This window comes from Trichoplusia ni, chromosome 5 (genome assembly GCF_003590095.1).
Source record: "Trichoplusia ni isolate ovarian cell line Hi5 chromosome 5, tn1, whole genome shotgun sequence".
NCBI classification, from domain to species: domain Eukaryota; kingdom Metazoa; phylum Arthropoda; class Insecta; order Lepidoptera; family Noctuidae; genus Trichoplusia; species Trichoplusia ni.
The window spans coordinates 12,679,563-12,691,197 of record NC_039482.1 but is presented as its reverse complement, the minus strand read 5'-3'; the positions used below and the strand labels follow the sequence as shown (position 1 = coordinate 12,691,197).

The following is an 11,635-nucleotide window of genomic DNA, read 5'->3' as shown; positions in this document are numbered from 1 at the left end:
TATAAAATCAAAACCTTTCTTTTGTTATTAAAGACTCTGGTTGGATCCGAAACTAGTCGGGCAATCCCGATAAAAACGCGTGAGTAAACCGTTACATCAATTAATAATTATATTGTTTATACCGCACTAAACAGTTATTAGAGCTGTAGGAATGTAAAACCCGAATTCCCGAAATTATTTATCTGAAACGCCTAATGCGCAAATGAGCAATTCAACAGACGTGGATCATATGTCCACACTATTTTCAATATGGGAAAAGCCCAGCCGTCGGTTTGTTCATTTCACCAATGTTAATTTTTTCATTTCATCTCAATAGAATCAAGATTACTGCTAAATGTATTACTTTAAATAGAAAATACCCGTTTCGTTTGCATTATTAGCCAAAATGACTAAGATAACATTTATTTTTAAACGCAGAAGCCAAATAAACGTTTTTACTAACGTTTCGAGTAAATATGAATGTTTAAATATTGTCCAGAACATTGGTTCTCAAACTTTGGCAATTTTTTCCAGATGTCTTTGTCCTACTGTAGTGCTTGTCTACTGTCGAACAACATTTAGCCACCAAAACATGATTCGTGATTATCATTTGTTCGATTTAATTACGAGAAAGACTACATACGTTTCTATTTTCAAAAACAAAAGTAGATACACAGTACATATTACAAAACACAAATACTTACCAATTATTTGTCTAGTTAATGTTAAAATACTATAAAGGACTTTTGATTTTAGATTTTGAACACCGTCCTCCATACAAATAATATAATGTACAAATAAAAAACCTGGGACTCGAACCGGCGACTCTCTCGGTTATACTCGCAAATCGTTATACCAACTAAGCCACCAAGGTCACGGACCAAAAATTAATTTGTTCATTGCATCGTAACACGTGTTATGGCGGACATGTAATATAATAAAACAATGAATACATTATGTACCAACGTGTGAAGTCGCTGTGTAAGCGAGATGATATGCTAAGATATGCAATGCGCCATCTCGCTCCTGCAACTGCAACCGACACTTTAAGTGGTGTTAGTAGGAACACGGGGCAAGTAACCAAGGTCAATTTTCCTGAGGCACCGCTCAAATATTTAATTAACAAGACAGAATGACGTCACTTGTTCGAAAATAACATTCCTATACATTAGAAGTTGTTCACGTATCACATGGGTGCCCCAGCCAAGAGTCTCCAAGGGGGCAGTGGGAACTACAGGGTTCTACAACTACCGCGAGCCCCTCCACTCACTTAAGGAACCAGACATTTATGCATATACCGCACGATTCAAATCATCAATTCAAGTTTATTTGTAAACAACACAATTAAATCGAACTACTTTCATGCAAGCCTTTAGTACATCTTTTGCATCCTCAACAGAAAAAAAATAATGCTATTAAACAATGATCAGGGCTCAGGTGTCGTTTAACTTTTAGCCAGTAAGAGTCTGACGCTACCCGCTTCCTCCCCCGAAGAGGCGTGTGTCCATGAGGATTCCCCGCTTTACAAAAAAAGGTGTTCTTAAACTATTATAATAGATTTTAAACAAAAAGGTTGAGAACCCCTGGTCTTGATCGTCTGCTGAATATTACCGTAATGTTTCATTACATAGCCTAGGACCACGAGATATTTGTCTAGACTGTAGACGCTATATTCCTGTCCTATGATTGTTTGTGGTTGACTGCAGTCCTCTCTACCGAGGCTAATAACTACTGGACATTAAAATTTAAAGACCAAGATATGGGTTGTTATAGCTTTTACTATTTTTGAATGGGAAAGGTATTTTAGGGGAGAAAAAATATTATAGAGTTCGGAATGATTGTTTAAAACTAAAAGTATATATTTATCGGGATCGCCCGAATAGATTGGATCCAACAGGATTTCGCCTTTTGTCTTTTATGTCTCGCGTTCCCGTCGTCACGACAGCTCATGATTAAGGACTCCGGTTAAGTCTGATAATCTAAAGTTTGGGCTTTCAGTAAAAGAACTAAAGACTAAAAACTAAAAGTCAAATCCACGTCCGGATATGTCATTTTTTGTAAAGGTATCCAATTATTTTAATGACCCTTAATGAGTTGTAATTTTGTTCGTGACCAATGAAAATCTATTAATCTTATACTGTTAAAAGTAAAGCAATAAATACTTCTATAATAGATTGGCTTCTAAATATAGTTGTAGTAATAAAAATATTGAAGCTTATTAAAGCTCTTTATCTCCAAAAATTATCAAGTAAATGGCAGGCTGAGTAGCTACATCACAAAATTAAAAAATAATTCGCTGAGTTGCGAGTACGACTACTGGCATTGTAAAAATATGACAAAGAATCAAATTGCAAGTAAAATCAAGGTCACCTGTCAAATTTATGACCGTAACAGCCGTTTCTTAACTGCGATCTCAATTTTTCATCAGTCTAGCTAAAACTTTCGCGAGATACAGTCTGGTGGCAAATGGACGGACAGACGGAGAAAGTTGCAGTAAAAAAACACACTGCGTGTGCTTATTAGAAGAACTAAAATATTTTTTCACATAAAATTGACAACCGAACCGAAAAATTGCTCACAGACAAAAACATGCAAAAGAAAAACAGTCAAAGCATTTGAATCAAATTATAAAAAAAAACACAATGCAACAAATGGCAAAGCAAATCCGAGCTTAAGGCACACATGTCAGTATATACACATAAACATACACACATATATACTTGTTGAATGTTCGCGTAGAAAGTTTCAGGCATGAATTCAGTTGGATTTCGATGTCGGCGGCGAACGGACGCTTGCATCGTACGCGGCGCGGTTCGAACTATACGTCCATTATTTAAATACGGATTCTAAAAAACGTGAATTAAGAAATATCATTCAAATTTCGATTGATCGGTTTCGTTTTTTATTTTGCTTTTAATAGTCGAGTTTTTATGTGGCTGGTGTTTTTATAAAAAATAATTTAAGTTTTTTTTTATTGACTTGGTAAAGAAATGGATCACAATGATTTTGTTCCTGTACATTTTTGATAGTTAGAAACTTTTATAGATAGTAATATGTGTTAGTGTTAAATAAGTAGTGTTAAGTGCACAGTTAGTTCAGTGGATTAGTGATATTTCATTGAAGAGAACTGAAACTCAGTTTACCACAATTTTTCCAGTAAGAAGGTAATATTTTATTTTTTAATATTTAATTGATATAGTTAATATGAAATGAATATTTTCAAAAAAAAAAAATTAATGCTAAACATAGACTCTAAATTAAATTTATAAATACGGCTGAAAAGGAGGGTGCGTAAATGAAATAGGTGCCGACAATCAACATTTCTTATCTTCATTCGTGCAAAAATACATAAACCAGTATTCGTCCCTTGGGCTTTTCTACGCACTACAAAATCCTTTTCTTAAAATAAATTGGTACCTACCACTTTTTTAGGTACCTTTTATTTTATAAGAAGTTTTTTTGTCTACCTTTTTTGCGTATATTAAAGTTACTTATTACGTTTTATTCTGATCACCATTTCAATATGAATTTATTTCTATAGAATTAAAATTGATTTGATATTGTTGTTACACTACAGACAGTCTGTGTCAGTGACAGTGCCTATTTTCATAAAACAAAAAAAAAACGTAGCGAAGCCTACGGTTATTTGAATAGTGATAGCTTATTTCGTATTAATTTTGATTACTAAATAGTCTTTGTTTTCTAGCCGTTCAATACAATGCTTACGTAGGTGTAAGTAGGTTTAAGCCGAAATTACTAAAAATGAACGAATTTTTAAAAGAGCCTAAAAATAAAATGAATATTATATTTATTTTCATTTAAGAGGTGTCTATAGAGATTTGCGTTTCTTCGTCTAGGGAATGAACCGTTGGAACCGTGCAAATAGAGTTACTAGATTTGTAATTGAATGTTTCTAGAGCGCCTTTTTTTTGGCCGACTTATTTATTTTATCTAGCCCCCTGTATTCAACCGCTAAGCAAAAGCTTCGACCAAATTCCAAAATATCTTAAGCCGCATATAAGCAGCTCACGCCAACCTATTAGAAAATAAAAATATATTGGTTTTTTTTAACGCGTTTACTGATAGCGGTTTCTTAGTAACATGGTTTCATTATTTTCCCCACGTTTTTATAAAATCACTTTCTTGTTTGTTTGTTTGTCGTTCCGGTTGGATTTTTGTAAATCAATTTAGAGGCACTTCCCGATAAGCTAGCAGGCTGAAATTTTCAGGGTAGTTGTGGTAGTAAAACTATAAAAAAGCTGGACCGATTTTGATAAATTTAACTCAATACTCAATGCTCAATTCGTTATTGCATTCTACAATGTAATTTTGAACAGAGTGACATTTAAAAATGTGGGATTTAGGATTTATTATTAACTCGACTCTAGTTCGACTCGCGATCCCGCCGCGTCTGCTCATGATTAAGGACTAAGGTTGGGTCCGAAACTAGTCGGGCTACCCCGATGAATACGCGTGAGTAAACCGTTACATCATTTAATAATGAATCATTCTCACGTCAGTTACTATCAAAAGATTTAGGATTTGTTTAAATCTATTTTACCCTCTACGCACGGAACCCTAATAAGTAATAACCAATAGACTCGTATAAGTGTTAAAATGATTAATGATCGGAATGTTGTTATGTTGACACCAATGTTTAATCATTTTACAATTCAAGGTTCGACGCCCGATGTGCTGGAAAATATTCAGTTTGACAACTTATCTTTTATTCAGACCCCATTATCTTATTACTTATTACTATGTATTTATGGTATTCCTGTTTTAACTGAATGTGTGAATAATGTCTTGGGTAGGTAACATTTTATTTAGTTCACTACTTCTTTTTCGTTTTCTGGTTATTGCGTATTTTTGTGACTTTTTTTTTGAATGGCTCTATGTAGAGTTTATACTTGCGGAGGTATTTTTTTTTGGACAATAATTGCCCTTGAAACTCTTGTAAACTAGGATCAAAAATCTACTCTTGTTAACTAGGATAACCAACGAAAACCAACTGGCACGTAATCTAGGCCTACTCTTCGAGAGAAAATGCCCCAAGAGAATAATAATATAATCAAAGTGATTTGTTTGCCACAAACGCCTACATTTATTAAAGATTGGCGTTTGTATAGCCTGCAAGTGACAGCCGCTATTCATTCAATACTCGATAATGTACAAAACAATGTTGGAAACAGATATCTTATAACAGTCGAAGGAACGAATTAGGGGGTCTACTACTGTGTCTCAATATTGCAGGCTTACTGTCAAATTGTTTTTTTTTTAAGTAAATGTTCTATAGGCGCGATTAGGCGCGTAACTTGACGACAATGCAACGGGAATCCGTTACGGTAATATGGCGTCACGTGTCTGTATCATCCGGTTTTTGAATATTTTAGATAAATTGATAAATGTTTTAATTCAATCGCGTGTGACGGTTATAAGCACTCTTTTTTAGTTTGATTAGAAATTGTATTCGTTTTCGAGCTTTCGTTTTGTTCTAATCAAGTTTGAGGAGCTACTCAAGTGTTATTAGCGTCGTTGGTAGTCGGCCAAGTATAGTTCCAACTCATACAACCACACGTACTACCACTAATATCCAATTTCAGAAAACCAACTAGATGTCCTGCTTATTGAAAAAGTCCCCTCTTTTATTGATGGTAAACCCACAGAAGATGTACGAGGCAATAGGTACATTGTACACTTTACTCTCATTTTAAAACTGTCTGGACTTTAAAAGAGACTACGACCCCTGAGTTTGTTTCGACATTTCTTCTCAGGGTAGTCAGATAGGAAATGTCGGCTCTAGCGTTCTCATAAAAAGACATGTAAAAGTGATGAAATATTCTATTTGCAGAATAAATGATTTCATTTCATTTCATTTCATGGTGTGGAATGGGGAAAATGAAAATTTAGGAGGCAGTGGTAGACCCCCAGATTATTTGTTCTTAAACAACAAGGAAATTGTCGAAACTGTCGTAATGATGCTAATAGTAGGTCTTTACCCACATCGGTGGCGACACGTGTAAAGACGAAATGTTTATCCGTCAATAGTAACTCATAGTGATCAAATAGTGATAAATGTTTTTTGAAGTTATATGAATTTGATAAGTAGCACATTTTCTAAAAAACAATAATATAAAAACTAAAGTATCAATAAGGCTTCTGCACGTGGGACATGTGTCCCGGTCATTAAGGACAGGTCTCTTGTCATGAAGCTTCCCCTTGAAAGAAATGGGATATTATAACCTATTTTATTATAAGTTAACCTGAATAGGTACCTAAAGGTAAAGTTTAGATACACCGTAATCCATCACTAGGACAAATATATTTTTTTTTCGCCAATGTTTGAAATATACAGCGGATATACACGGTGATTTTTTAGTCGTCTTACAAAAGGAGCCCAGGTCATGTATCCGACGTAAAATACCCCTAGGCGCGATTATCATTTTTTTATCATCAACTAAGATAATAAGTACGAAGAAAAATTAAACAAGAGAAATCTGAAAATACTCTTCACCATTGTTATAAGGCTCGGACCGCGCTCGCAACACGTGTTTCTAAAAAACTACGAATTGCATCATAATATTGTATAAAAATTGCATTTTAAATTTATTCAAATCTCATAAATACCATTTTTTTTTATCATGAACGTGTTCTAGTCATTGGATACACGAACTGGGCTGCTTTTGAAGACGACTAAAATCACGGTGTATAAGTAACATTCGTATGGACAATTCATACCTACATGATACAAAGTATTACTCACACGTATTTATCGGGATTGATCAACTAGTTTCGGACTTAACCGGAGTCTGTAATTATCAGTTGACGTGACGACGGCGCGAGTCGAATAGATATATGTTTTTAAAGCTTGGACAATACATCATACGACGTATAAAATCGTGATGTCATGTGAAATGTCTGATCATTGTATTGTATAGTATACAAGCTGTTGCCCGCGACTCTGTCCGCGTGGAATTTAGTTTACAGAGCGATTTTCTATTTTTTTTAAATAAACTATATTTATGTCAAATTTCGAAGTTTCGTAAAACCTTTGCCCCTCCCATTACCCTATTAACATCAAAATACCCAAAAACCGCTGCGGAATTATTTCATTATTAAAAAAAAAACAATATTTAAGATCAACTTTAGTTTTTTACTTTATTCCACTCTATTCCTAAAAAACTTTTACCCGCATTGCAACTTTTTCTTACATGTAGAAAGTAGTCTCTGTCCCTTCCATATTCTAGACTACCTGTGTACCAAATTGTATGGCAATCGGTTGAGGAGTTGTGGCGTGAAAGCGAGACAGACAGAAATCCTTTTTCATTTATGATATTAGTATGGACATCATTGTACAATAAGTTACTGATAACTAGTCGAACAATGAGGTTTTATCTGTGCCTTACAGCCTTCCAAGTTAAATGGACTATCTGGCAAAATAAACTCAATTAAAATTTGGATTACAATCAAACAAACCAACTGTTCAATTATAATAATATTCTTATTATTTTATGTTATTGCAAATTGGTTTATCTTATAACTAGCTGTTGCCCGCGACTTCGTCCACGTGGTTAGAAGATATAAGTTAAGATTTATATCTACCCTGTTTTTTCTACATTTTCCATTGTATCTTCGCTCCTATTAGTCGCAGCGTGATGATTTATAGCCTAAAACCTTCCTCGATGAATGGTCTATTCAATACAAAAAGATTTTTTCAATTTGAACCAGTAGTTCCTGAGATTAGCGCGTTCAAACAAACAAACTCTTCAGCTTTATATATTAGTATAGATATAGATAGTCTAAAAGAACCCATGCAGCTTTTATATGTAGCGTGTTTTATTTTATTGTTTAGGTGTTTCCATTGAAAACTGCGTCTACCTCATTGAATGATTGGATATTTATACATCTGTGAAAGGTTTAAAAAGCACGCGGATCCGGTTCTATGTGCGCTCCACAGTTTAAAAAGGCTTTGTTTTTGCAGCCTTTGTTTCACTTCAATAGGTAGGTATACGTGCAAAAATATTGTACAGCAATCACTGTACTGTTTACCTGTACATTTAAAAGGCAAAAAGAAAAAAAAACAGATATAAATATGTATACTAAATTTCAACCCCCGTTTTATCGGCTAAAGGGTTGAAGTTTCAAAAATATTTTCTTTACTATAAAAGCAACCCCTGTTCTAAATTACGAGTTTCTAAACCTTATAGTTTAGGCCCTGCGTTCAGTTTTAATTTCAGTAAGGATTTTTCTTGAGACTCTAATTAAGTATTCCTCAATGCAAATTAAACCAGTTTAATTCGTCGTTTTATAGTGGAGTTTATATGACCATCTTACAGTTCTAACGTCAGATCAGCTCCATACTATCATAATATGGCATTGTCAGGAAATGTACCATGCAAGGAAAGTGGGATTTAATTTAACTTGTATGACAAATCCAAGGTAAATAAAGGTAGTAATTTTTTTTAAATTCATTTAAAAGTTATGTTTGGTACAAATAGAACATCGTTGTTTGCTTAAAAAATCATGTGTTTTAAACGTAAACAAATTTCAATATTCATATTTGTGAATATTTGTTTTTGTTTCATGTTATGTTACATAACATATGTATACGTAACTTTTCATCAGATTTAATGTTTTTGTATTTCAAACAGAATGGTTAATTAATAACGCGGTTGTTGTGGATTTTTCGTAACAAAGAATATTTCAAAATTTTGTTTCATATTATGTTACAATTTTCAGATACAAAAAATTTTGTTTATCTGTCTACACGTGGAAATGAAACGCTTTTTTATGGTACCATTACAGTTGTTCATCTTGATTGAGAAAATCTAAGAAAACATACACTATATTTAATTCAAAAATATTAATCCGACTACTCTTTGGAAAATGATTACAATGGCTTCTTATATTAGCTCTCCATTCCACGAAATCAAAATCTTTTCCCATAACCATAATATTATATACATAATTAATTATTATTTATCGTTTTCTTTTTAAACATGGAAAATTTGAATATTACTTATTTGATCAGCTTTAGGCCTCCACGCGCATGTATGTAGCATAGTAGCGGGCATTGTTTTTAACTTTTTTTTAGTAAAAAGAAATAACAATAATTTACTATACACATTTTAATTATAGATATAATCGTTTTCGTCGTATTTGTCGGGGATGATCGGACTAGTTTCTGTCTGAATCTGAGTCTTCAATTATGAGCTGATGTGGCGGCAGGGTCGCCAATCGTACTGTTGTATTAAATTTAAATATAAATTAACCTCACTAGTAATATTTGTTTCCTTTTTAAGAACGTCCCTCCCACTAAAGATTTAATAATTTCATTTGTTGATCACGTAAAAGCTTCTCGGATCAAACTCGCGGCACGTCGCAAATACCGGGTTTGGCGTGGTGACCTCTACTATTCTACTACCCATGCAGTCAACATAAACACAGACTGGAAAGAGGGATGTGCATTTAAATTCTATTAGACAAGCATATTACCTCTATTACCGTACGCGAGCGGACAATTAATTTACACAAGCAGCACAGCCTTCGAGACTCCTGTGTACGTAGCAATCGCATGTTTACCGCCATGATTACATTAAGACGCCTAACCCTGTTTCTAGAATAACACGTCCCTATTACAGGAGTTGACAACATTTTGTGGTTTTTTAATAGGTTGTTTTCGCACGTCAAAATATTCATTAGGTAGTTTGTCATACACAATTTAATGTTGAGTAAGAATATTTAGTACTGGATTTAAATTTTTTATACGTTGCTACATAATTATTCAGGTACACAGCTAACACCACATGTTCTCAAAATTGGTCCGGCCGTTTGGAATACGTAACAAACAATCATGCACACTCAGAATCTTTGCCCTGTCCCATTTAGGGAGTATTGCTCTGCTAAAGTGTGCTTGTCAAATTGCAACACACTGGACATTCTGGGGAATTCGGGACAAAACATTTTCCGCGCAAAACCGGCTGACCACGCATTTTCTAGTCCTTCAGCATTGCATATCGCAGTATTCATTTGACTTTAAAAATCGCTTACACCACGCCAAACACCCTAAAAGCGGAAACAGAATATACAAAGCAAATATAAATAATATACTTGTGTTACTATTTTCTTCAATAAAAACGTCAAGAAATATTTTCTAATATGGCTTCCATTTAATAAATATCGCCCTTTCTTTCTATACTAAGCTTTTGCGGTGCCCTTGGAAGCTAATTAAACGAGATTGCACAAAGTCAAAGCCTCAGACTTTTTATGAAGACCTAGTAATAAACTAGACGTTCTTTATTAAATTCTACTACATTTTTTGTGTTAAAAAATGTACATAATTTTAAAATTAAACCGCTTATACACACAAAAAAAAAACAAATGCATACAATTATATATTATATATTACGTATATATTATTTATTATAAATTTTGACATGTATAATTTATTAATTATAAAATTGAATGACGTAGCAATTTATGCCGCCTCCGTGTTTAGGGCTATGCCAGGTAAATCAACGTTTGGGGTATTTCTTTCAGTCTTATTTTATTTTATTAGCCGGCAGCAGATACGTCATGCTCCCTAAGTCGTCACTGCCTGCGGTGGCGTCTTGGGTCGGGTCACCTCCTTCCCTCTAATATGGCGAGGGAGGTGATGGCTGACCCTTGCGTCATACTCGTGAACGGGTGCTGCTTGCGGTGGCTGGTCGGTCTGCTGACCTTGGCCTTAGTACTTAAAGTTTAATTTCGTATAGGTTTATATACAGCGACCTCAAACTTTCTTTTGTTTGGTATGGCACCTGCACACTTATTTTTGTTATTGTTCTGTACAATTATAATATTTTTTGTAAACGGAATGACAGCGTGCTGCTGGGGAGTTTGTTGCGCCGTTTCTTCTCTCACAGCAAAAGCACTTAGGAAGCGGTGAAGGGTGGGCGAAACTGGGTGCTGTCCAATGTAAATGACCTTCAAAAAGTGCTACTTAGTAGCCTAATTTGAATAAATGAATTTTGTTTTTTTTTTAAATTAAAAAAAGAAAAACTGTGTCTGTTCAAAAAAAACAATTTCTGCAATTATTTATTTAACAAAATACAATAATTGCCAAAGGTTTACTACCCCTGCCTAGTCCATTACCGTGATGTACAGATAGTAATCTTTACGAAGGGAAAAACGAGCTTTTTGTGTCGTGGTGTTAATTACTGGCCTACTTAGCTTTGAGTGAAGGGTGAGCTTCAGTATTCCGATTTGAATGTGAAACTTTAACTGTGATGCATTGTTCTGCTGACCGCTGATATATTGTTTGTTTGAAAAAAATTTGTTATAACTGGTGGTGTTGTCAACCTTCGGTTATCTGGATATTTTTTTAGTTTTTAGCAAACCAATAAAAAAAAGCTAGTCCTCGTGGCAGGCTCAGAAGAATATGGCAGGTTTACGATTAGCTTGAATCCTTTTCTCAAGACCGGCTATAGTTATTTTTTAATGGCAGTCTGTAATTTTCACGTTGATAAAATATCTTCGCTTACGCGTACCATTTGTTTAAATACTACCGACTTTTAGCCCTACAATATAATAGTGAAAAACAGAATTTAAGAAAGTAATTCATCTCGAAATTTAACAGTTTAACTAAAAAAATCTTTATTATTGCCTACAAAAAAAT

The 11,635-nt window shown here is 34.1% G+C and overlaps 1 protein-coding gene across 2 annotated transcripts in view; it reads left to right on the top strand.

Moving 5' to 3' along the window:
* The first annotated feature begins 2,735 nt into the window (after positions 1–2,735).
* Positions 2,736–11,635, top strand: part of LOC113494545 (beta-arrestin-1-like) — a 101,649-nt gene continuing 92,749 nt past the window's right edge. For both annotated transcript variants that reach the window (XM_026872935.1, XM_026872934.1), the window contains exon 1: positions 2,736–3,143. The gene's annotated coding sequence lies outside the window, so the exon portion shown is untranslated. The remainder of the gene's footprint in view (positions 3,144–11,635) is intronic.